At 38.0% G+C, this 23,999-nt stretch overlaps 3 long non-coding RNA genes across 5 annotated transcripts; 1 reads left to right on the top strand and 2 right to left on the bottom strand.

Moving 5' to 3' along the window:
- Positions 1–11,633: 11,633 nt before the first annotated feature.
- LOC149044172 (uncharacterized) lies at positions 11,634–13,271 on the top strand. The gene is made up of 3 exons (XR_016187722.1): positions 11,634–12,046; positions 12,810–12,869; positions 13,035–13,271. It is a non-coding gene; the product is annotated as an uncharacterized LOC149044172 (long non-coding RNA).
- Positions 13,272–15,363: 2,092 nt separating this feature from the next.
- Positions 15,364–21,165, bottom strand: LOC149044171 (uncharacterized). 3 transcript variants are annotated; one of them, XR_016187619.1, is made up of 5 exons: positions 19,310–20,227; positions 19,104–19,139; positions 17,948–18,012; positions 16,838–17,547; positions 15,364–15,600 (listed from the first exon to the last, which is right to left on the bottom strand). It is a non-coding gene; the product is annotated as an uncharacterized LOC149044171 (long non-coding RNA). The 3 variants fall into 3 exon arrangements; XR_016187617.1 differs by lacking the exon at positions 15,364–15,600 and adding an exon at positions 20,865–21,165 and having other exon boundaries at positions 17,452–17,547; positions 17,948–18,015; positions 19,371–19,429; XR_016187618.1 differs by lacking the exon at positions 15,364–15,600 and adding an exon at positions 20,865–21,162 and having other exon boundaries at positions 17,452–17,547; positions 19,371–19,429.
- Positions 15,364–22,659, bottom strand: LOC149044170 (uncharacterized). Its single transcript, XR_016187620.1, has 2 exons — positions 21,231–22,659; positions 15,364–15,825 (listed from the first exon to the last, which is right to left on the bottom strand). It is a non-coding gene; the product is annotated as an uncharacterized LOC149044170 (long non-coding RNA).
- Between the last annotated feature and the right edge of the window lie 1,340 nt (positions 22,660–23,999).

Genomic DNA, 23,999 nt, shown 5'->3' with positions numbered 1-23,999 from the left:
GTATCTCATCATAATCATTTCGCACAAGGTGATTATTGCAGGGGTGCTAAATTTCAAATTGGCTGCCTTGCGTTGTTTCAATGTTGCCGATGAAGTCATAAACGCGAGGAAAATTAAATTACGAAGGTGAAAAGGTAATAAGGTATAAAAGGTATTAAGTTTTGCGTGACACTTTTCAAAATAACGATATGAAGCTTTGCTGATTGAACGAAGTTAGATTGACTGATCATCGCCAAACCAACGGACGAAACAATTGCAACAGAGTGCTGTCAACAACAAAACAAATTTACAACAGAATTCGAAAGCACCTGAACAATTATACTGAAACAATTATTTGTTGATGGTGAAGTGAATAATGTTGAATAAGTCCCTAGAAAAATACAGTACATAAAGCACAATCAGGGGTACTTAGCCCAAAATGCCCACAAAAAGGGCTTTAAAAACGCGCGCACAGGCGTGCAACTTTCGAAAACACACTAAAAAAACGAGCGCAGAAGAAGCTCATCAGTATGCATGAAGCAGTCTTTTGTTTTACCCTTTTTTTCACTTAGAATGCTGTGTTAGATTTATAACAAAGGAGGGATTCCGATGTTGGTGACATTACTTGGTTTTATCCGGAAGCGTATGGCGTCAGTTCAGTTGTGAAATGGCTTTTTCGCATTGCGAAGAAAAAGGAAAAATTTTTTGACCAGCCGGGTATCTCCTTAGAAAGCGCACAAAATCGGGAAAGATCAAGTTCAATTAAGTCATTGTTGTAAAAGTTTACTAGCAACAAAACTTGAAAACTTGCTAAATTATGTGAAATTATTTGCAGTTTCCTGTAACAGGTGACGTTTTCCAAATGCTTTACAAGGTCTTTTTTAGGTTCAAAGGAAGAAAATCAGATTCCACTTTGTCGTTTGCAGTTCGTTAAGTCCCCTTAACGTTATGCATCAAGACATTATTGTTTACAAGTAGGCAAGATCGTCTGTTGAAATCGTAATGACGATATATCATCACGAAACGCTAAGCGTGAATAAAAAGTACGAGCGAATCAAAACCGCTCCTATGAAGGAAGAATTTCCTGAAATGTCGCGTGGGAATTTTTATGGAGTCGCCATTTAAAGTGTGATGTGAAACTACTTCTTGGAGTTTCGACCTTACTTTTTAAAAGCTTCAAATCGCTGACTTTTGAAACCGTGCTCACGACCGTTAGACTTAATTTTCGAGATTATAGGACGGGTATTGGCGGGATCATAATTTAGCTTTAGTTGCGAGTCACTCGACTTCAAAGACATTAAAATGTATTCTATAACCAGGCATAAGAGATGATTCCCAAACAACTAAGATAAGATCTTTAATTACAAGTCACGCGAAGCCGAGTACACTCAAACGTGATATTAATTATAGGAAACAATAATATTACTTTAACGAAAACTGGAAAATATTTAAGCGCCGAAAGTAAGTAAACAAGACGCAAGGGTACCAGTCGATATAGCCAACTTCTGGCTCGAGTTGTATCCTTTACAGTATTTTCAAATTCCTAGGACAAAGTTGTCTCCATTTCAGGCTGGAATCTTACCTTTCCTAGAAGAAAAAATTGTATCATATCTTAAAAACTTTCACAAACTTATTTCACGAAATGCTGGTGGAATCATAACAAGTCGTTACGACGTTTTATTGAAACGGCAGCCATTGTGGCCATGCAAATGTTAATTTGATGCTTCGGCGGCGGCATTTCGAAACAGGAAACTTATGTTTTCCGAAACAATGCGGAACAAAGCAATAAAAGGGGTAAGTGGCTAAAGGGACTGTGATGCTGCGTCAGTGGGAGAGTATAACAGGGAAATTTTGTATTATCAACTGAGTTGATAACGTAAATTGGCCTCTGTAAAGAGTTTAAAAGTTGACGTTTCAAGCGTTAGCCCTTCGTCAATCGCTCTGACGAAGGGCTAACGCTCAAAACGTCAGCTTTTAAATTCTTTACGGTGGCAAATTCACGTTACCAACTCAGTTTATAAAACTAAATTACCTCGGAACAAGGCAAGCTGACTGCGTTGAATGACAAAAGCAAAAACGTGCTTAAGACACGCGCTTTGAGGCGAGCTTTTTTTTTTTGCGCAGAACGCAAAAAGCGTGCAGAGGTTTTGCGTGTGCGTTGGCCATGTACCTCTAGGCTGTACTATATATATATATACATACATAAGTTAAGTATCTTTTCATAGATGTCAGAGATTATTCAGCGTTAATTGATTTACGGTTGATTTTTTACGATAAGTGGCAGATGATTAAACAATAGGATCATATAATACATTTAAAATGAAGAGACCGGAGCGAGAGACTAGAACAGTGTGAGACTTGAACAGCGTGAGAGAGAGGGAGGTGAAGTTGATTTAATAAAATAAAACGTGATTTTAATGATTAAGAAGAAAACTTTGTATCACATCTTTAAAACTTCCACAAACTTATTATACGGATTAAAATCTTATTATTAGATTAAAATCTGTCGGATGATCGCGTAAGCGTGAAACTCAGAGTCACAGCAAAGCTATGTCTCATTGATTTGTCCAACTTTCAGATATACCCCGCTCTGTGAACGCATCGAGCACTATACCGCAAGGATAGACTATAATCAAGATTTATTTACACACATATATATACTAAAACCAATGAGAAACGAAAGTCTTCTTTTAACTTTTATTTTGCTTTTGCACTACGCGTTTCACCGCTGTTGCGGCTCTTCAGGCATAGCAAAGTGTGTCACTTCAGATGCGGATCACTGCGTTCAGACTGTATACTGCTAGTCTTTACCAAGCGAGTAAGATTGGCGGTATAATAATCAGCCGAAATGTCGCGATACACATCCCAAGTGACCACATCGTGAGAGAAACGATTTTATCGTGTAAACTACGTTGTTATACAAGGATTATTAGCCCTCAGAAAAGCCGTAACAACACACGAGAAAAAATACGACATTTTTTCACTTTGTTTGATATCGCTAATCAGCAGCTGACACGTCACTCGCCTTTCGCGCCACTCGGTCAGGTTGATGAATGAACGGCAAAGCCTTCACCATTTTCAATTCATGGTTGTTGGTCGGAATTTTCTCGTATTATGATTGGTAAATTACTGAAAAATCCGTATGGTTTTCAGACACTGACGTTCAAACTTTCCTAGAATGGAAAGAAAACCAAAATACGAAAAGAAAAACCGAAAGTTACGTATTCAGTGGCTTTGGTAAGCTGGCAGCTGAGAACGAAAATCGACAACTGGAAGATTTTCCACGGGCCAATTTTAGCAATGCAGCCGAAAGATTTGTTGACGTAATGTAAAAGTCAATAACTGACAATTTTTTATATTGAAAATGACGCCCATTTTGTTTTGTAGTGATTCACAGTTTTTTTTCCATATTGAGCTTGATCCCCAAGGCACTTTACGCTTTTTATCCGGGGATTGTCGATCCTTTTATTTTCATTCGTTCATAAAGTCGACTTTTCTCGTCAGCTAAGGGCTACTGTGTTTATAAGATAACCAAAATAATACAAGGCTGCTTGCAGATATGGAATTTCTTTTGTCGTGTTCAACTCGAAATCTCACTCGTGAGCTATCGAGTATAACACTCGAAAAGAAATTCCATATCTACGCGTGCCATTTATTATACTCCATATATTTCTCTTTTGAATTGTTACTTACAACGATGAGTAACCATAACTTATTTTAAGACATAATCCAATCTATACCCCCGCTATCAATTCTAATTCAATTTTAATTTTAGTCGAAATGGCCTGAAGAATAAATCTTCAATTTGTTTGAACTAAAGGCTTCCAGGTTTACTAGCTTCTTTCTTTCAGTTCTGGATCATTAGTATACCGAACCTTAGGGAAAGGCAACGCTTTCGAAATTGTAAATGACTGACCTTTTTTGTAGATTGACGAAATCCAGTTTTATTGACGAGAACGTGAACTTCGGTTAGTTTAGTAATCCGCTTTCGGAGCTAGAAAAGCTCCTTTTCCGCATCAACGCGTCTCAGGATTTCAGTGAAAATGTCATGTATTTGGCTATTTCGAGGAACTTTTTTCCGAAACAAGTCCATGCAGTTGGTCCTCTCGTGTAAGCCGACCTTTGGTGAATAAGCGCATGGCTTTGGAAGTAGGATTAGAAGAAAAAGCTGGTTAATGAATTCAACATTTGTTGGTCGGAATTTTCTCGTATTATGATTGGTAAATTACTGAAAAATCCGTATGGTTTTCAGACACTGACGTTCAAACTTTCCTAGAATGGAAAGAAAACCAAAATACGAAAAGAAAAACCGAAAGTTACGTATTCAGTGGCTTTGGTAAGCTGGCAGCTGAGAACGAAAATCGACAACTGGAAGATTTTCCACGGGCCAATTTTAGCAATGCAGCCGAAAGATTTGTTGACGTAATGTAAAAGTCAATAACTGACAATTTTTTATATTGAAAATGACGCCCATTTTGTTTTGTAGTGATTCACAGTTTTTTTTCCATATTGAGCTTGATCCCCAAGGCACTTTACGCTTTTTATCCGGGGATTGTCGATCCTTTTATTTTCATTCGTTCATAAATAAAGTCGACTTTTCTCGTCAGCTAAGGGCTACTGTGTTTATAAGATAACCAAAATAATACAAGGCTGCTTGCAGATATGGAATTTCTCTTGTCGTGTTCAACTCGAAATCTCACTCGTGAGCTATCGAGTATAACACTCGAAAAGAAATTCCATATCTACGCGTGCCATTTATTATACTCCATATATTTCTCTTTTGAATTGTTATTTACAACGATGGGTAACCATAACTTATTTTAAGACATAATCCAATCTATACCCCCGCTATCAATACTAATTCAATTTTAATTTTAGTCGAAATGGCCTGAAGAATAAATCTTCAATTTGTTTGAACTAAAGGCTTCCAGGTTTACTAGCTTCTTTCTTTCAGTTCTGGATCATTAGTATACCGAACCTTAGGGAAAGGCAATGCTTTCGAAATTGTAAATGACTGACCTTTTTTGTAGATTGACGAAATCCAGTTTTATTGACGAGAACGTGAACTTCGGTTAGTTTAGTAATCCGCTTTCGGAGCTAGAAAAGCTCCTTTTCCGCATCAACGCGTCTCAGGATTTCAGTGAAAATGTCATGTATTTGGCTATTTCGAGGAACTTTTTTCCGAAACAAGTCCATGCAGTTGGTCCTCTCGTGTAAGCCGACCTTTGGTGAATAAGCGCATGGCTTTGGAAGTAGGATTAGAAGAAAAAGCTGGTTGATGAATTCAACATTTGAAACATTTCGTTACACACCCGCGGCTTACCTTGCCACAGAATGATATGTACAAGGTTAATTGTTTGTTATATTCACTCTCTGCTACGCTAATTATTCTGGATACAATTCCTGCTACTTTGACATCCTTATGACTTTACATGATCATCACTCTGAAATGGAGTTGAAATATTATATTTTGAAATGAAATCTTTAGTGAACTAGCGCTTGTTTTAGCAATAACTTCCATCCTCGGCCTCGTCTTTTTTCCTTCTTCATTTGAAAAGACGATCGGGATCAAACTTTCAATCAGGTAATCTGGTATAATCAACTGAGTTGATAACGTAAGTTGGCCACCATTGAGAGTTCCAAAGATGGCTCATAGTCTCAAACGTCTGTCTTGGAAAAACTTCTTCAGCTCGAAATCAAGTTCCTTAGCCTAGTAGCGCAAAATATTCGGATTGAATCCTCTTTCATCAGGCCAGGTTGTCGAAAGTATAAGTCAGAGTTTCCTGCTTTTCTTAGTGTTTGAATTTCCTGCGTTTTCCATTACTTGTCACACTTCTTTCGCGTCACAATCGCGAAATCTCTCCTTCCTTCCTTCAATATAACTCGGTTACCGCAGTCAGCCAAGAGAAATCACGGGGTGTCCACTTGATACCGGCTGAGCCCTAAATACAGGTTCCACACATTAGAGGTATGGATCAATATTTGTTTCTGGGCAACCGAGCTCGAAATAGGTGACTCGAGCTCGAAAGCCTATCCGAGCTCGAGTCACAACTCGACTAGAAGGATCCTGAGCAACGGAGCTCGACATAAGTGACTCGAGCTCGAAAGCCTACCCGAGCTCGAGTCACAACCGGATCAATATTTGTTTCTGGGCAACCGAGCTCGATATCGATTTGTCGTACTCGATTACCATTCCTGCTCGATAAGCAAACGACGTTTGATAATCGAGCTCGATAACTACAAGTCGAGCTCGATTGCTAATCGAGTACGATTACTAATCGAGCTCGATTAGTTATCGAGCTCGATAACTAATCGAGCTCGGTTACAGTACTAACGAGAAAGACTGGGAAAGAGTCAAACACTGATTGTGGAGGACGATGGCAGGTAGTGTTGTTGCAAGAACCGGATCAATATTTGTTTCTGGGCAACCGAGCTCGAAATAGGTGACTCGAGCTCGAAAGCCTATCCGAGCTCGAGTCACAACTCGACTAGAAGGATCCTGAGCAACCGAGCTCGATATAAGTGACTCGATATCAACCAGATAAGTGAAGAGACCAAAGAAGAATATCAATTTTGGGTTAATTAGTTGATCAATACTAAATTCTCTGACCTAACATCGTAAGAATTGTATGGTTGATAGTAAGGAGAATTAAAAATTCAATCTGGGAGTTAAAGGGTTAATCACTTCTAGGAGTCAAAGGGTGAAAAAATGAATGCAAGTTTTTAAACTAGTTTGTTGTTTAATTATGTTAATGTTTGTTATTCATTAAGTATTTAGTGGTTATAATTATTCACCAAGTAATCATGCATGTTTATAAATTTTGATCAAAGAAAAATATAAATTATTGTTGTTGTGCTGTATCACATTCAACAGATGTAGAGCAGTTGTTAATTAAAAGTTAACTCTCAATCTTTTGAAACTGTTTCTTAATTGTCCCCTCAAACTGCTACACAATTCCTTGTAGATAGCTTATGCAAATTGGGTATTAGATCAAGATGACAATTTCTACCTGATAAACATGAGTATTCTCATTACCTATTTGTTGGATTACGTAAGGATATTCTGGGGAGAAGTTTCATGTTTATCCCTTCTAGGAGTTAGAGGGTTAAAAAATTAATGCAAGTGTTTAAAATAGTTTGTATTCTAATTATGTTCATGTTTTTTTATCCATTAAGTATTTAGTGGTTATGATTAATCAGCTGGTAATCATGCGTATTTATCAATTATGAATTTTAATAAATTTTGCAAATAACATGTGCACTTTACAATGGCATGTTGAAAGTTATCTTTAAATATGTGGTAGAAAGGGAACGTCAAAGGAGGAGAGCATTTTGTTAGACACTAACATACACCTGTTTCAACAATAAAATGAATGTCCCATCCCTTACCATATCTCTTTTAAATATTCTGGATTATTCTCATATTAACGGGGAAGGGGTTGAGGGGAAGAGAGGTTAAGACCCAAAAAAGTTGCGCCATCATGTGGTCACGAAGTTTCGTAATTTTCGGTAGTTTAGCAGCCACGAAATAAGAAAGAATAGAGAACCCATTTATGGGCGATACACAAGTGTAAGAAAGTGTTCTTACCTAGTTCCTGCATTACAATGAGCTCGATAACGGTGTCGTAAGAAAAATGATACCGAATAGTTAACATTTTCAATTTTTACATTCGCCTGCTTCCCGAGATTTTTTTATAGTGGCAGCGAACTCAAATTTTTGCTTAAGTCCGTTAATCCCAAACTTCATTGACCAGTCGCGTCTTTGAGCTTCTGCAATAAAGTGTAGATGCGCTGCTCCTTGGATACCAGCCTCTCGGTCACTCCTCCGTGGAACAAGACTCGACCCACTCTAGCGATTGGACTCTTTAAAACTTTAGAAAACCCCCCCCCCCTTTTTTTTTTTTCGTCTCACTCAAATTTTTGCTTAAGTCCGTTAATCACTTAAGTAACTTGTAAAAATGAACAATGTGAATCTTACGTGTAAATCTGGTGGTTAGAGTTTAACATTAAAAATTTGGTTGTTACAAGCTTTAATTCAATGTATAGTGTAAAAATTTTAGATCTTAAGGACTAGGACCACAAGAACCGTTCTACGTGCTCACTTCTTAATCTGTGTTTAAAACCTAGATTGAGTAACAAAGTTTAAAAGAATCGTCCAACTGGTTGCATGAGGAAACCATTCAATAATTAATTGTTCTCTGTCCAAATGCTGTTTTAAACTTAAGAAAAAAACATGAAACAGGAAAAACCAAAAGTTTTTTTTAAATTTTTCTCTTCAGCATAGTTTTTAATATTATCTCTTCCCCTTGATAGTCTTATATCGAGCATGATCTGCACTTTCCCCCCCCCCTCCCCCTGCCAGAAAAATATATATCGAGCTCAGTTGCCCGGGAACAAATATTATTCAGCTCGGTCGGACGCGAGCTCGATTTGATTCGAGCGCGATTACCAAATCGAGCTCGATTTGATTCGAGCTCGATTTGATTCGAGCTCGATTACAAAGGTTGTGACTCGAGCTCGGGTAGGCTTTCGGGATCACTCACGGTTTCTGGGAAACCACTCGATTTTTAATCGTCTCGATTAATGAGTCACTCGATAAACGATTTTCAACGAGACTCGTTTGTTCGAGAGAATCGAAGGATCACTCACGGTTTCTGGGAAACCACTCGATTTTAAATCGTCACGATTTATATGTCACTCGATAAACGATTTTCAACGAGACTCGTTTGTTCGAGAATAGAGACTCGGGACTCGTTTGTCGAAACGAGACTCGTTCGTCGAAACGAGACTCGTTCGTCGAGACGAGACTCGTTAGTCGAAACGAGACTCGTTTGTTGAAACGAGACTCGTTTGTCGAAACGAGGCTTGATTAAAAAAATAGCTACACGGAGTAACACTCTGGTATTTGCTTCCTCTTGCGTAGACCTTAGCTTCCTTGTTGTTGTTCCGATCTAAGAGACTTCATAGCATCGATCCTCGGCTGTTACAAAGATTTTCTTTCCAGCGAGTCTTTATCTATCTCATTTTCGCACTATTCTGAGAGGAATTAGGAGCAACTTATTCTTAGAATTGGAAAGGAATGTCTACCCTGATGTTTCTGAATCCATGACCGCTTTCCGAGCCTCTCTGCTCTATCTCTCTCAGCATTCTTTACTGAGCTATCTCGTTTAACATCAAAGACTACGCCAATACACTAGTTTTCTGTTCCTTCATGCAAAACTATTGACATCATTCTATCAGCCACCTCTGCAAATGTTTTTTGGTCGCCTCGTATCTTCTGAACCATTGTTATTCCGTCAATAGTTCGTGCACTCCGCTCTCGCAACGAAGAAACGCCATGTACTTGTCAAAAAGATGGACAGAATTGACACTACAAGCACTGGTCATATACTTCTGGAACAACCTTTTGCAGATATCATCACACAAATCACCAATCTCACCAAATAAGCCATCAACGATACTCTTGGACTGCTTATAATTCTCTTCTATCCAGGGCCTAAATCCTCGCCACGCCAGTCTCATTAGGGCTTCATACACGAGTTTGTGGAGTCTAACACAACTATTGAACCTGCATCCCTGTAGAACTTCTCCAACAGAACCTTCTGCTATCACACCAGACTCTACACACAGATTCTGCAAGCCAGTATCTTTGAAGCGCTTGCCAGTGATGGACAACATGGTGCATGTTGTGTGGAATACTTCCATTTTCATCACCATATCTTTAAATTTCGCGCTTTGTTTCCATTGTCTCTCGCTTGCCTTTGCATACAGTGTTTAGTCAAAGACGACGACGATGTTCTTTAACTTGAGCGTATTCTTTTTCTTGAGGGACTGCACTAGAACTTCGTGAAGAGTAGCCATTTCAGTAGCAGGTACATCGATATTCGGGAGATATCTGATGAAATCCAGTGAGATTTGAACCTCATTACGGACAGAAATGTTAAATCCAGTCTAGCCATTGGCTTTTTGGCTACCCCGCCAGAAAGAGTTTCCTCCAATCTATCGATATTGTCCCACGCGAGTGTTGTGTTGATATATGGCTTGATAGTTTCAGGCAAAGGAACGATCCCATACCCACATCGGTGTGGCATCTGGATAAGTTGAACATTGTTTGGCATACGGTAACAGCATTTGCTTGAGTAGTTTTTGTAGTCCTGGAGTAACTCCGTAAATGATGTCCTGGCCAAAAGAATCAACAAAGCGCGGAGGCGATCGGGATATTCTGCTGGGATATGTGTGTTCCCAGTTAAGAGAGTGTATAGAAACGCATCTAGTTCTAGTTTGACTGCACTTTCACATAGCTCAACATGTTTCGGAGGCCATGATATCGTACTAATATTTGGGAGAAGTGCATCACGGAAGTACAGGCCAGCTTGCTGAATTTCCTTGATTTGAGATGCACAGATTTTGGGGTAGAACAAAAGCTTTCTATTATCCAGGAGATCTTCAAATTGCAATAAGTCACCCAATTCTGTTTCCAACTTTCTCCAAAAATTTTCAGGGTGGATTTGAGTATTTCATTAGCGTACATTGATCGCATGTAAGACGTCAACTTCTTTTAAATAAAATCGTAAAATTGTGGCTTTTAGCCGAAAATTATTTTGAAATCATGTTTTATGTTGAAGATACTGATTTATCTTCTTTAAAGAAAAAACGAAGAAGTCATTTGAAATAATCGTTTTATTGTCAGCCTCGTTTCCACGTTAAAGCAGCATCTTTTTCAATAAAGGAGTACGCAAGAAAATGGCGAGAGTTACTCTTTCACGGTTGCTATCGAGTGAATTTGATAATTCTTTCACATAATCTTTCATCAGGTAACACTCGCATTTTCTACCCCTGAGAGGTAATGAGAACCTTTTCTGGCCCATGGACTATTCTTGTTGCGTGCACAACACGCGTGCTATGGTGTATTTCAATCGAAGGATTTCACACTGAACATGATTCAGTTTGCTAAATCAAGCTAGCGATTTTTTTTTTCGGATAAAAGACAAATATGGAAGGTTCACATTCTGAAATTTTTAAGCTGATGTTGTTTCAAGATTTTGATTTTGCTTCACTAAAAAGAATGAAGTAAAAATGGCATTTCTTTCATTCTGTAACAACTTTAAGCTCAAGTCGTATTTTTTAGAAATTGCCTTTAGTCAGTAAAATGATATGCATCTTACAATTGGAGTGTTTAACACAACGGATGATAGGATTAGTAAATTTGGGCTTGTGGTCATGATGAGGTCAGACTAATTAGTCAGTGTGTCAATCAGTGTTGACAAGATATGTGTAACACGTCTCAGATTTGTTATCTTTCAACCAATTTTTTATGGAGATGTTGCCCATATAACAAGGAACCTCTTAAGTTAATTTTTGCCTTATTACTTTGTATTATTTGGGTATCACTTAATTCACAGTTCAACTTTAGATGATATTTTATGCTAATTAATGTTAGTTTGAAAGCATTCAATGAGTTGTTTCCTTTTTCTTGGAGAGGAAACATGCATTTCAGGAAAGCTTATTTACTGCTGTTTCAAGTGAGGTATAGCTTACTTCCCTTGTGTAAATACTTGGTGAGGAATAAATTTTTCAATAATCTGGGTCAGTTTTTATGGTTTTGGGGTACAGTTTGGAAAAAAATTCTAATTAATTCCATATTTGTTCCATATTAGACTCCATCCAATAACATCAATAGGGATAGCGGTTGACAACATAACAGCCGGTCAACAACAAAGAGAACTTAAGAGGAAACAACATGTATTAGTTGGAAAAATAATGAGGAGCGAAACGCACGAAAGACAGTGCACCAAATCGACCAATGACGACAAACGAAGGTGTAGTAGACATGTTCGAATATAGCGGTTGATAGTCTGTTATCGCGCTCCTTGGCTGATTGATTTTGTTATTTCGTGTGCAACATGGACCTCCTCTATTTTAGTAATTTAAAGCGCGCGAACCCTTCAAGGATAATCCGATGGTTTCAAAACCGGGGATTATTGGCCAATCCATTGCACTGCGGCGTGTGCAACCAAGACATGATAATGGTTCAACGAAACGATGCCCACGTGGACGGATTTCGATGGTAGGGAGGAGAATTTGTCTACTAGATTTCGCATGAAAGTAATTATAGATCAAGTGTTGAGGCCTCAAATATTTTAGTCTTCGTTTTGTAGTATTCCGGTAAAAGATTAATTTTGACGAAGTCGATGGAGACTTTTACGCGAGAGAACATTATCCTCTAAAATGCGACTAAGAAGCTCAGCAATATAACCATAATTATGGTAGTTAAAATCAATCTTATTTATCTCCAACTTGATATGTTTGATTTAGGAAAATAAAACAAACACACACAAAAGAAACAAAACGAAACGAAAACCAAAACAGCCTCAACATAAGCGCTTTAGTGATCATCTGCTCGTAATTTGTTCCTCGTGAACGACAGGCACCGCGCAGGTGGGCTACGGTTGACGCCCCGTTTTCGATTGATAAAATGTAAATTAAGTGTAGTTCGAAAGGATGTATGATTCCCTTGTCACTTCTTCATTTTCCATTTCGTTTTCCTTTTTTTTTCCCGAGACAGCTCGGATATTAACGAATCCCGGCAAATGTTTAAAACGGTCGTCTCATCTTGTCTCACCCTTTGTTTAGGAGATGCTATACTTGCAAGATTGACAAATTCTTTCTTTGCCAAGTTTGTTTCTGCATTTCTAAATATAGCAAACTTGAAATAAAGTAACAAGAAACCCCCTATAAAGTTATATTTTTCTAGACTCATAAGCATAAAGGAAATTTGCCTGTGAACTGCAACATTAAAAAAATCAAGGCCTTTTTCTTTACCTTTAAAGATGACAAGGACAAGGGAGAGCACAGAGATAAGGTTGAGGAGAACAAGACTTTAAGTGAGGGTACGATTTGACAAACACAATTTATTAAGTGTCATGGCTAGTGAATTTCTTCAGCTTTCTAATTTGCTCAAAGCATTCCAAAATGGGAAATTCCACTCCCAGATGACCAATAGCAAAACCCTATAAACAACTCACCACAACAATTTCTTCTTACTATACCCACAGAACTAGAAAAGAAGAAAAAGAAGAAGACACGGAAGAGAAGAAAGAAGAAAAATATTGCATCTCTGCAAGAAGGCAACAAAGAAACTAGTGAAAGTGTAGAAGTTGTAAATGAGAGCAACAATTAGCCTTTAGTGACAGTGCAGTGCCTTGTACTTAGCCTTCAGTTTTCTTTTCATTCCTGTCATAAAGTTTTCTTTGTAAATATGATGAGAATAAATGATATCAAGTTTTCCAACATGTATTAGTTGTTTGGTATATTTGACAACATTTTCCAGAGGCAAAGAGATCATTGAGCTATAATAAATATGCTACAGATAATAACAACTTTTGTTTTGGTCATCATGGTCATTAACCAAATATATTCCCCTCATTATTTGTTTCTTAAAAACTATAACAAAATCATTTTATAAATCAAAGCTCTCTTTCTAAAACTATCCTTTTTTCTGTGTCGTGATAGAAAGATTGGTGATCCAAGACCAACCGAAGCAATCTCATCTCTGTAATAATCTGGAAAATTTTCTGAAACATTAACATGTAAGAACATTTTTTTGTAGCGAAGTTAGATTTCTCATTTTAATTTGTATTTATTTTGATTATATCCCTGAGATAAAAAGATGGTTTACGAGGAAAAACTCATTTTAAGAAAGAAATTATCATTCATGTCTTTAAGATCGAATATCCTATAAATACAGTCTTCATTAAAGAAAAAAAACTAAAACAGCACAGTATGATAAAATATTCCTTGCATTGACACATGAAATTTCAGGAACATCTGACCTTTATTTTTCAAAATTTATATCTTTGAGATGGTTATAATTTCTGCCATCCCTCGTTGTGGAGGAATGAAGTAACTTTAGGGAAGTGGAAGCTTTGAACTTTATTCGATACACATATTCACTGCTTTTTTCTATGTGCTGAAATATATGCTACCAGCCATATAATAATATTGTTTAAGGCCTTCCCTACCCGTTTACCATACCAAGACATAGAAAATAGAACTTACCTTAACGTATTGTACGAATATCTCAGCGCTAACCTTCCGACCCTACAACAACCTTGGGAAAAAAAATTAGACATCTACGCATGCGCCGAGAGCCGACGTTTGCCGAACGAATCTCGTTTCGGCAAACGAGTCTCGTTTCTTCAAACGAGTCTCGTTGTGTCAAACGAGTCTCGTTTCGTGAAACGAGCCTCGCTTTGACTCGTTTCGATTCTCTCGAACAAACGAGTCTCGTTGAAAATCGTTTATCGAGTGACTCATTAATCGTGACGATTAAAAATCGAGTGGTTTCCCAGAAACCGTGAGTGATCCGAATCGAAACGAGTCAAAGCGAGGCTCGTTTCACGAAACGAGACTCGTTTGACACAACGAGACTCGTTTGACGAAACGAGACTCATTTGACGAAACGAGACTCGTTTGAAGAAACGAGACTCGTTTGACGAAACGAGATTCGTTCGGCAAACGTCGGCTCTCGGCGCATGCGTAGATGTCTAATTTTTTTTCCCAAGGTTGTTGTAGGGTCGGAAGGTTAGCGCTGAGATATTCGTACAATACGTTAAGGTAAGTTCTATTTTCTATGTCTTGGTATGGTAAACGGGTAGGGAAGGCCTTAAACAATATTATTATATGGCTGGTAGCATATATTTCAGCACATAGAAAAAAGCAGTGAATATGTTTATCGAATAAAGTTCAAAGCTTCCACTTCCCTAAAGTTACTTCATTCCTCCACAACGAGGGATGGCAGAAATTATAACCATCTCAAAGATATAAATTTTGAAAAATAAAGGTCAAATGTTCCTGAAATTTCATGTGTCAATGCAAGGAATATTTTATCATACTGTGCTGTTTTAGTTTTTTTTTTCTTTAATGAAGACTGTATTTATAGGATATTCGATCTTAAAGACATGAATGATAATTTCTTTCTTAAAATGAGTTTTTCCTCGTAAACCATCTTTTTATCTCAGGGATATAATCAAAATAAATACAAATTAAAATGAGAAATCTAACTTCGCTACAAAAAAATGTTCTTACATGTTAATGTTTCAGAAAATTTTCCAGATTATTACAGAGATGAGATTGCTTCGGTTGGTCTTGGATCACCAATCTTTCTATCACGACACAGAAAAAAGGATAGTTTTAGAAAGAGAGCTTTGATTTATAAAATGATTTTGTTAGAGTTTTTAAGAAACAAATAATGAGGGGATTATATTTGGTTAATGACCATGATGACCAAAACAAAAATTGTTATTATCTGTAGCATATTTATTATAGCTCAATGATCTCTTTGCCTCTGGAAAATGTTGTCAAATATACCAAACAACTAATACATGTTGGAAAACTTGATATCATTTATTCTCATCATATTTACAAAGAAAACTTTATGACAGGAATGAAAAGAAAACTTAAGGCTAAGTACAAGGCACTGCACTGTCACTAAAGGCTAATTGTTGCTCTCATTTACAACTTCTACACTTTCACTAGTTTCTTTGTTGCCTTCTTGCAGAGATGCAATATTTTTCTTCTTTCTTCTCTTCCGTGTCTTCTTCTTTTTCTTCTTTTCTAGTTCTGTGGGTATAGTAAGAAGAAATTGTTGTGGTGAGTTGTTTATAGGGTTTTGCTATTGGTCATCTGGGAGTGGAATTTCCCATTTTGGAATGCTTTGAGCAAATTAGAAAGCTGAAGAAATTCACTAGCCATGACACTTAATAAATTGTGTTTGTCAAATCGTACCCTCACTTAAAGTCTTGTTCTCCTCAACCTTATCTCTGTGCTCTCCCTTGTCCTTGTCATCTTTAAAGGTAAAGAAAAAGGCCTTGATTTTTTTAATGTTGCAGTTCACAGGCAAATTTCCTCTATGCTTATGAGTCTAAAAAAATATAACTTTATAGGGGGTTTCTTGTTACTTTATTTCAAGTTTGCTATATTTAGAAATGCAGAAACAAACTTGGCAAAGAAAGAATTTGTCAATCTTGCAAGTATAGCATCTCCTAAACAAAGGGTGAGACAAGATGAGACGACCGTTTTAAACATTTGCCGGGATTCGTTAATATCCGAGCTGTCTCGGGAAAAAAAAAGGAAAACGAAATGGAAAATGAAGAAGTGACAAGGGAATCATACATCCTTTCGAACTACACTTAATTTACATTTTATCAATCGAAAACGGGGCGTCAACCGTAGCCCACCTGCGCGGTGCCTGTCGTTCACGAGGAACAAATTACGAGCAGATGATCACTAAAGCGCTTATGTTGAGGCTGTTTTGGTTTTCGTTTCGTTTTGTTTCTTTTGTGTGTGTTTGTTTTATTTTCCTAAATCAAACATATCAAGTTGGAGATAAATAAGATTGATTTTAACTGACCATAATTATGGTTATATTGCTTAGCTTCTTAGTCGCATTTTAGAGGATAATGTTCTCTCGCGTACAAGTCTCCATCGACTTCGTCAAAATTAATCTTTTACCGGAATACTACAAAACGAAGACTAAAATATTTGAGGCCTCAACACTTGATCTATAATCACTTTCATGCGAAATCTAGTGGACAAATTCTCCTCCCTACCATCGAAATCCGTCCACGCGGGCATCGTTTCGTTGAACCATTATCATGTCTTGGTTGCACACGCCGCAGTGCAATAGATTGGCCAATAATCCCCGGTTTTGAAACCATCGGATTATCCTTGAAGGGTTCGCGCGCTTTAAATTACTAAAATAGAGGAGATCCATGTTGCACACGAAATAACAAAATCAATCAGCCAAGGAGCGCGATAACAGACTATCAACCGCTATATTCGAACATGTCTACTACACCTTTGTTTGTCGTCATTGGTCGATTTGGTGCACTGTCTTTCGTGCGTTTCGCTCCTCATTATTTTTCCAACTAATACATGTTGTTTCCTCTTAAGTTCTCTTTGTTGTTGACCGGCCGTTATGTTGTCAATCGCTATCCCTATTGATGTTATTGGATGGAGTCTAATATGGATGGCCTCCTTGACCCTACGGGTCAATAACCTTAACCTGGTTCCAAACAAGAACGTGTCCTGTTTCATTAGCGTGTTGTGTATCTTCTGAGTTTTGAGTGTGAGCAAGCCGCGTCTCTTTTATGTGCTCTTTATGGCTCAGTTATTGCTCTTCCTGTTTTCCAGATCGAGTTTCCCTTCCTCGATACGTCATTAAATTGGGACGCCAGAGGTTTCATTACCACTAATGCATACAGAAAGGATACTCGCACGGGCCAATACTTGGCCTTTGACCCACATCATCCTTAGTCAGTAAAGCGTGTTTTTGTCTAGTGTCTACACGATAATTTTGTTCTGACATAGGCGAAAGCGGGTCTGCCACAGCAATTACATTACGAGGGTTGTTATTATCTCCCCATAAGATTTCCCCCATGCTACCATGACTAATTTTGGTTAGTCAGCCAGTATATTTGAACGACTTTTATTAATATTCAAGATTCATTTGACACATGATAAATATCATTGGACTGCATTTCTGTGAATTCCCATTCCAGTCATTAACTGTGGAAGAGAAACAAATACAAAGAGTGAGGTGTGAAGTTTGAGGGAAAGTCAATTTCAGATGACAGGGGTGGGTAATAGGAAGATGAACCACTCTTAACAGTAAAAAAAAAGCCTTTTAGATGGATGATGTGACTTCCAACAGACAAGGAGGAACTCTAGGTCGAGAATGATAAATAAGTTAAACCCAGAAATGGCAGTGATTATGGCCATGTCAAGGAAGAGAAATATAAGCCATGGATAGGAAATTATAAACTAAATTAAGTGCCAAAAATCAACTAACTTGTAAGAGACAGGGCTGACAACTTGGCATTTAGTATTCTGGTAATCTTTTTGTGGAGGAAAGGTGGGGGATGTTACTTTAAAGTTCAAATGGGAGACAAAAATCATTCACACCTACCACTTCTATTCATGCACAGCTTCATTGTTACACAGCACACATCCATCACTTGTCCTTAGACAGTTCTACTAGGAAAAAAGGAGGAAAAACAAGTGGGAGTATGTCTTTCTCGTGACAGAAAGACATACTCCCACTATAACTAACCCTATTTCAGAATTGTTGGTGAAAATAATTTTTTATTATAGCAATACAAAAATATTTCACATATTTTGTGGTTTAAAACTAACACTTCTGACTAAAATGATCAATCAATTTCATTTTCTTCCTTTGCACTTTACACTGATAAGTAGAGAAAAATAAGATTGAGACAATGCTCTAAGTCTTAAGCCAGACTTATTCCCAGTGAGCCAACCAGACTTTTTCTCAGCGAGCCAACCAGACTTGTTCTCAGCGAGCCAACTAGACTTATTCTCAGCGAGCCAACTAGACCAATTCTCAGCGAGCCAACCAGAATTGTTCTCAGCGAGCCAACCAGACCTTTTCTCAGCGAGCCAACCAGACCTATTCTCAGCGAGCCAACCAGACATATTCCCAGCGAGCCAACCAGACCTATTCTCAGCGAGTCAACCAGACCTATTCTCAGCGAGTCAACCAGACCTTTTCTCAGCGAGCCAACCAGACCTATTCTCAGCGAGTCAACCAGACTTATTCTCAGTGAGCCAGACTTAGAGTCCAGTATCCTCATTGAGTCACAGCCCATTATCCTCAGCGAGTCAAAGTCCAATATCCTCAGCAAGTCAAAGTCCAGTATCCTCTGCGAGTCAGAGTCTGAAATCCTCAGCGAGTCAAAGACCAGTATCCTCAGCAGGTCAAAGTCCAGTATCCTCAGCGAGTCAAAGCCCAGTATCCTCAGCAAGTCAAAGTCCAGTATCCTCAGCAAGTCAAAGACCAGTATTCTCAGCGAGTCAAAGTCCAGTATCCTCAGCAAGTCAAAGACCAGTATCCTCAGCAAGTCAAAGCCTGGTGTCCTCAGCGAGTCCAAGACCAGTATCCTCAGAGAGTCAAAGAGCAAGCATGTTGAGCAAGTCTAGGCCTAGAATCCTCTGCAAGTGATAGCCTTGGATTTGCAGAAAATTTAATTCCAATATACCCTACGAGTCTTAGTATCATAAGCAAGTTTAATTCTTGACACAAATTACTGGACACACATACTAACCTTTGCAATCAAGCTCCAGGGGAATTGTTTGAATTTCTGCAAAAGAACAAATATGTTAGCCAAAACACTGTTACCAATGAAACATGAAAAAGTCTATAAGAGAGTGAAAAGGAACCTTTGAGTGCTGTAGAATTTTTTAAATATCACCCTCAACTTAAATCAAGTGGAAACCATTTCAATAAGTTGATTCTGTCTGTTTTACTTGCCTTTCATAACTCGTAGCTGTTGAGGATGGGGTGCATAAATACTCCTTTTCTGAATTTTAACCTTGATTCCAATGTTTCTCATCAGCTGAGATAGCCATATCATGATAGATAGTCTTCTTCCTATTTAAAAATGTATAAATTAATTATTAACAGATTTCCACCAAAGCTTGTGATAATTCCACTATTTAATTGCTTTGGCACTCAGTGAATTGGTGAATTACCTGGTTTCAGAAAGTAATACATTTTTTATTTAGCCCAGCCATCTCCTTACTCTCCCAGGCTGGTGTGCTAAATTGAAAATCCTCTCCCACATGCCTAATTTTCAAGCTCTTTTCCTCAATAACTTGGTTATGCAATATGGTTTTACTATAAGTCTCAAAAAATTCTGTGCCTTTTCTCCTGAGTGAATAAATACAAAATGGAAAATACAGAACATATCTAAACTTCTTGGCTCTTTTAAAATTCCTTATAATGCATGAGATAAATGAATGAAAATCCAACAGAATCATAACCACCATGCATTGTGGCTAATGTGGCATTACATTTCAATGTTTCTTTCCTTTTACTTCATCTGGTAATTTGTCTTTCACAACATAAAATTCAGTTTCTTTGACCAGAACTTTTTCAAATGAGTGTTTGATAACAATTTTCTAACTAGAACTTTTCGTAGACTGACTAACTAATCCAATTGGGTCTAACAAAACGATAAAGTTCACTGGCTGAGATTCTGAACTTGCACCATTGTTTTTATATAAGAACAAATAGAATTCTTGGACATCAAAATAAATTACAATAACTTATACACAATATTTGGCACATGAAAAGGTCAACTTTTGAATGAACTGTATACGTAGACCACTGAACTTAATTCTTGCCTTGACAAAAATTACGTGTCACCCTCACACTAATTTTTCAAATGAATACCATGCAACCATTGGAACTATATTTCTTTGTTTGACTTCTGAAATTTTGCCTTGAAACAGGGACAAATGAGATAATCAACCTCAAAATACATAAAGCGCAACATATATCAAAAGCCTTTCACTTACAATGCACCACCAGTATTCTCAAGAGTAAACAATTCAGAAGTGAAACCGGAAACTGTCATTTTATATCATTCCACTCATTCTCGAGCATAATTTGTTTTTTTTGAGAATTTTTAGCGTGTAACAAGTAGAACCACATCTAAAAAACATACAAAACATACAAGATAATATACAGGTCGATCTATATACAACTATCGTTTTGAAATAAAGGATTTGTTTTGATTTAGTTCGGACGCGCACTGCGTCATGCGATCGATCTGTCATCGGCTGATAATTTAGGTCGTTGCGTTGTCAAATTCCATTGAAGATTATTTACTCTGTCGCTCCAAAATCATGTTTGATCCCAATATATATTGCTTTACATTCACAAATATACATCTACAGGTCTATCTCAAGGCAAAAAACAAGGATTCGAGCGAGAAAAGTAAAAGTAAATTTAATTTTACGCTGTTTCAACATCACGTGCGTCACGCATTTAAATATCGCAAGAATGTTTATAGATTACTTACCTCGATTCTTCGCTAGGATTTTCCAGTTTTCTGTCTATTTCAGATTCCTCACCACTAGACATACCACCATGCTCACTTCCATCGTCAAAAATGATGTCTAAAGCCTCAGCTACGCTGTATCTCTGGCGCTTCGCACCAGACGCCATTATCGCAGATTGAAGTCGTACGAAAATGATTTCCGGAAAGGGCTCCAAAGGTCAATTTTGATAGTTCGGAGCTAAAATTTGCTATGTGATTGGCTTAGAATGTTTACTCGCCACAGTCGGAATTTTAGAGCGATGAAGGCCCTACACGTGCTTCGTTTTCGCTCATGACTTCGTATTAGGCGTAAGATAGTGCTTTTTTTTTTTTGTTGTTGTTGCTTACCTTCATTACAGACTGCACAACATTTTTGCGATGCCTCCTTTTCACAGATGGCCGATTACAACTACAACATAGTAACACCTCCACGAAATCTGTCAAAAGGAGGATTTTAAAACACCGGAAATGGAGAGGAAAGATAAATGATACGGTCGATTGACTCCCAGACAATTGAATGGTCCAAACTAGCAAAGGCGGGAAATTTGTTATCGTGCGAGATATCAAAGTATCTGTTTGCTCACTCAATTCGTATTCAGCGTTCGGCCGTATTCCAATCGATAATTTCGCTTTCTGAACAAAATTTCCAATTCTATGATGGCACGTAAATTAACTTGTCAAGAAGTGAGTTCATTGTTTGAGAGAAAGTTGTCTGAAAGGTGAGGTCTCTCCTGAAGTCTACTATGAAAAAGAATTCGCGCAGGATGAAAAAAAAGAAAGTAGACTATAAAAGGCTGCCAGTATCTCAGAAGAAAAATCCTTTCACTGGACGTGTAGGGGAAAGAGGAAACAACATGAAAAGGGGGTATAACGTCAGCTTAAACGATATAGAACGCCAGCCTGCCAAACAGCCGAAACTCGCACACATCAAGAATGCCAACTCAAGCGCCGAGGCTCAAATAAACATAAACCCATAAAAAAATTCAAACGCCAATCAAACTGTAAAGGCAAGCACCCCTTACACACCAAACACGACCACATGCATCACCAACACCTCAAACGCAAACACCATCTCCTCCATTAACACAACCTCGAGCACGACCAGCACTGCAAACACATGCATCATCCTTACAGTAAACGCGACAACGAACACAAACCTGGCCCAGCAAAATAAAAAAGATGGTGAAGTAGAATTTGTAAAGACCTCTCACAGAAGCGCCTCAAAGGCCGGTAAATTCCATCTCTCGGAACAGGACATTAGCACCACTTCAACTGGAGACTGGCTCACCGACCATATTGTAGGTGCAGCTCAGTCTGTTCTGAGGGAACAGTTCCCTCACGCAAGAGGATTGGAAAATACAACTTTGGGGCCTATTTTTAATTTTTATGTTCAAAAAGGCCAATTTTCATAAATCCTGAATACTGGCAGCCATCATTGGGTGTTGGTATCTACTGTAGGATGCTACACTCCTTCTGTAGTTTATCTGCACGACAGCCTGTTTTTTGCGGCTCTAAAATGCGAAATAGGGCCTTCATGAAAACATCGGGCGAGCTCGGATTTCGTCATAAGATATCTACCCGAGATGACCTCTGGTGTTGTAACATCCTCCTTTTGATAGATTTCGTGGAGGCGTTACTATGTTGTAGTTGTAATCGGCCATCCGTGAAAAGGAGGCATCGCAAAAATTTATTGGAGTCTGTAATATAGGTAAGCAACGGAAAAAAATGCAAATATCTTAAGGCTAATACGAAGTCATGAGCGAAAACGAAGCACGTGTTCGTTTCTGCTCTGTTTTGCGGGTCTAATATGCTAAATAGGGCCTTCATCACGAAGACAACATCGGGCGAGCTCGGATTTCGTAATCGGAAATCTACCCGAGATGACCTCCTTCTGACGGATGTCGGAGTGTGCTTTCCGGATAGTTCAATCTCGAACCCAGGGTTATCTTGGCTTCTTGTCAGCGGTATGGTCGCTAAAAAATGACCTCAGGGAGAGTGAATCAATCAATTTTTGGATTGGTTGATGGGAAGAACGATGGACTCCACACAGAAAGTGCGATTTTCAGAAGGGATCGATCGATGTTTAAACTATTGGGTTTTTTTTTTTTTTTTTTTTTTTTTTTGCCGGAAAGTTTTCAATTGTAAACTTCCTGTCGATGCGTGGGAAACATCCAACCAAAGCCGCTGCATGCTGCAATGGCGAGAAGCTGTTTTTCATGGAACGATGGATTGCTGTTGTTCCTGCCAAAGACGTACAAGTTGAAATAAATCATTTTATTAAGTTGTTTGGAGTAAAAAGCAGAAAAGAAGGCATTGAAGAGGCCGTGCAAGCGATCGGATATGTAATTGTAGAAAAGTACGATATCAGAATAGCATAAAATAAAAAAAAAAAAAGTAAAAAAAAATTGTCGGGCATGCTCGCTACAATCTTGTATTCAATATCAAAGAAGAAATCGAGAAGTTTTCCTTGACATGCAAAGAAGATCGCGAAGAAAGGGTTCTGTACTTGAAAACACGGAAATGAGGTCTGTCGCCATTCAAAGCCCTTCTCAGGCCACAGTTTCACTATCTGCTTTGCAGCAAGTAAACCGTTCTAAAAATCCATTATACCCACGTCTAAGGTACTCCGAGAAGACACTTCAGATGTTAAAACAGAGGTTTTCCTTTCATATTTATATATGAATCTCAGCTTGTGATACATTAAATTGTCCCTTTTTACCGCCTATACCTTTACTTAAATTGGCAGAGAACTTTAATTTCCAAGTGGGCGCAGCAGTCTGCTCTTGTTAATGTATTATTTTATAATTTAAAAGAATATCTTTTATGTTCCTTAAAATACAAATAAGATTATCATTGATCCAAAACCGCAACTTTTCTATACAGCTACAAGAAATCGATTGAATGTATGGACTGAAAGCGGCACGATTATGTTTTTCCTATAGCCACCTTCTCCGAACCCGGAAAGTCTACAATTTTAAGATTTTGAAGAGATAACCAAGGAATCAATAGGAATTGAAATACTTGGGAAGGCTGGCCATAGAAATCCTGAGGTCCTTTAGTATGGAGGTTTTACATATTGTCAGATTTAAAACTCTAACACTCGTTCTGTTCACTTGA

This window comes from Pocillopora damicornis, chromosome 6 (assembly GCF_964200805.1).
Source record: "Pocillopora damicornis chromosome 6, jaPocDami1.2, whole genome shotgun sequence".
In the NCBI taxonomy this organism is placed as follows: Eukaryota; Metazoa; Cnidaria; class Anthozoa; order Scleractinia; family Pocilloporidae; genus Pocillopora; species Pocillopora damicornis.
The sequence above is the reverse complement of the archived record's forward strand: the minus strand, read 5'-3'. Positions and strand labels throughout refer to the sequence as shown.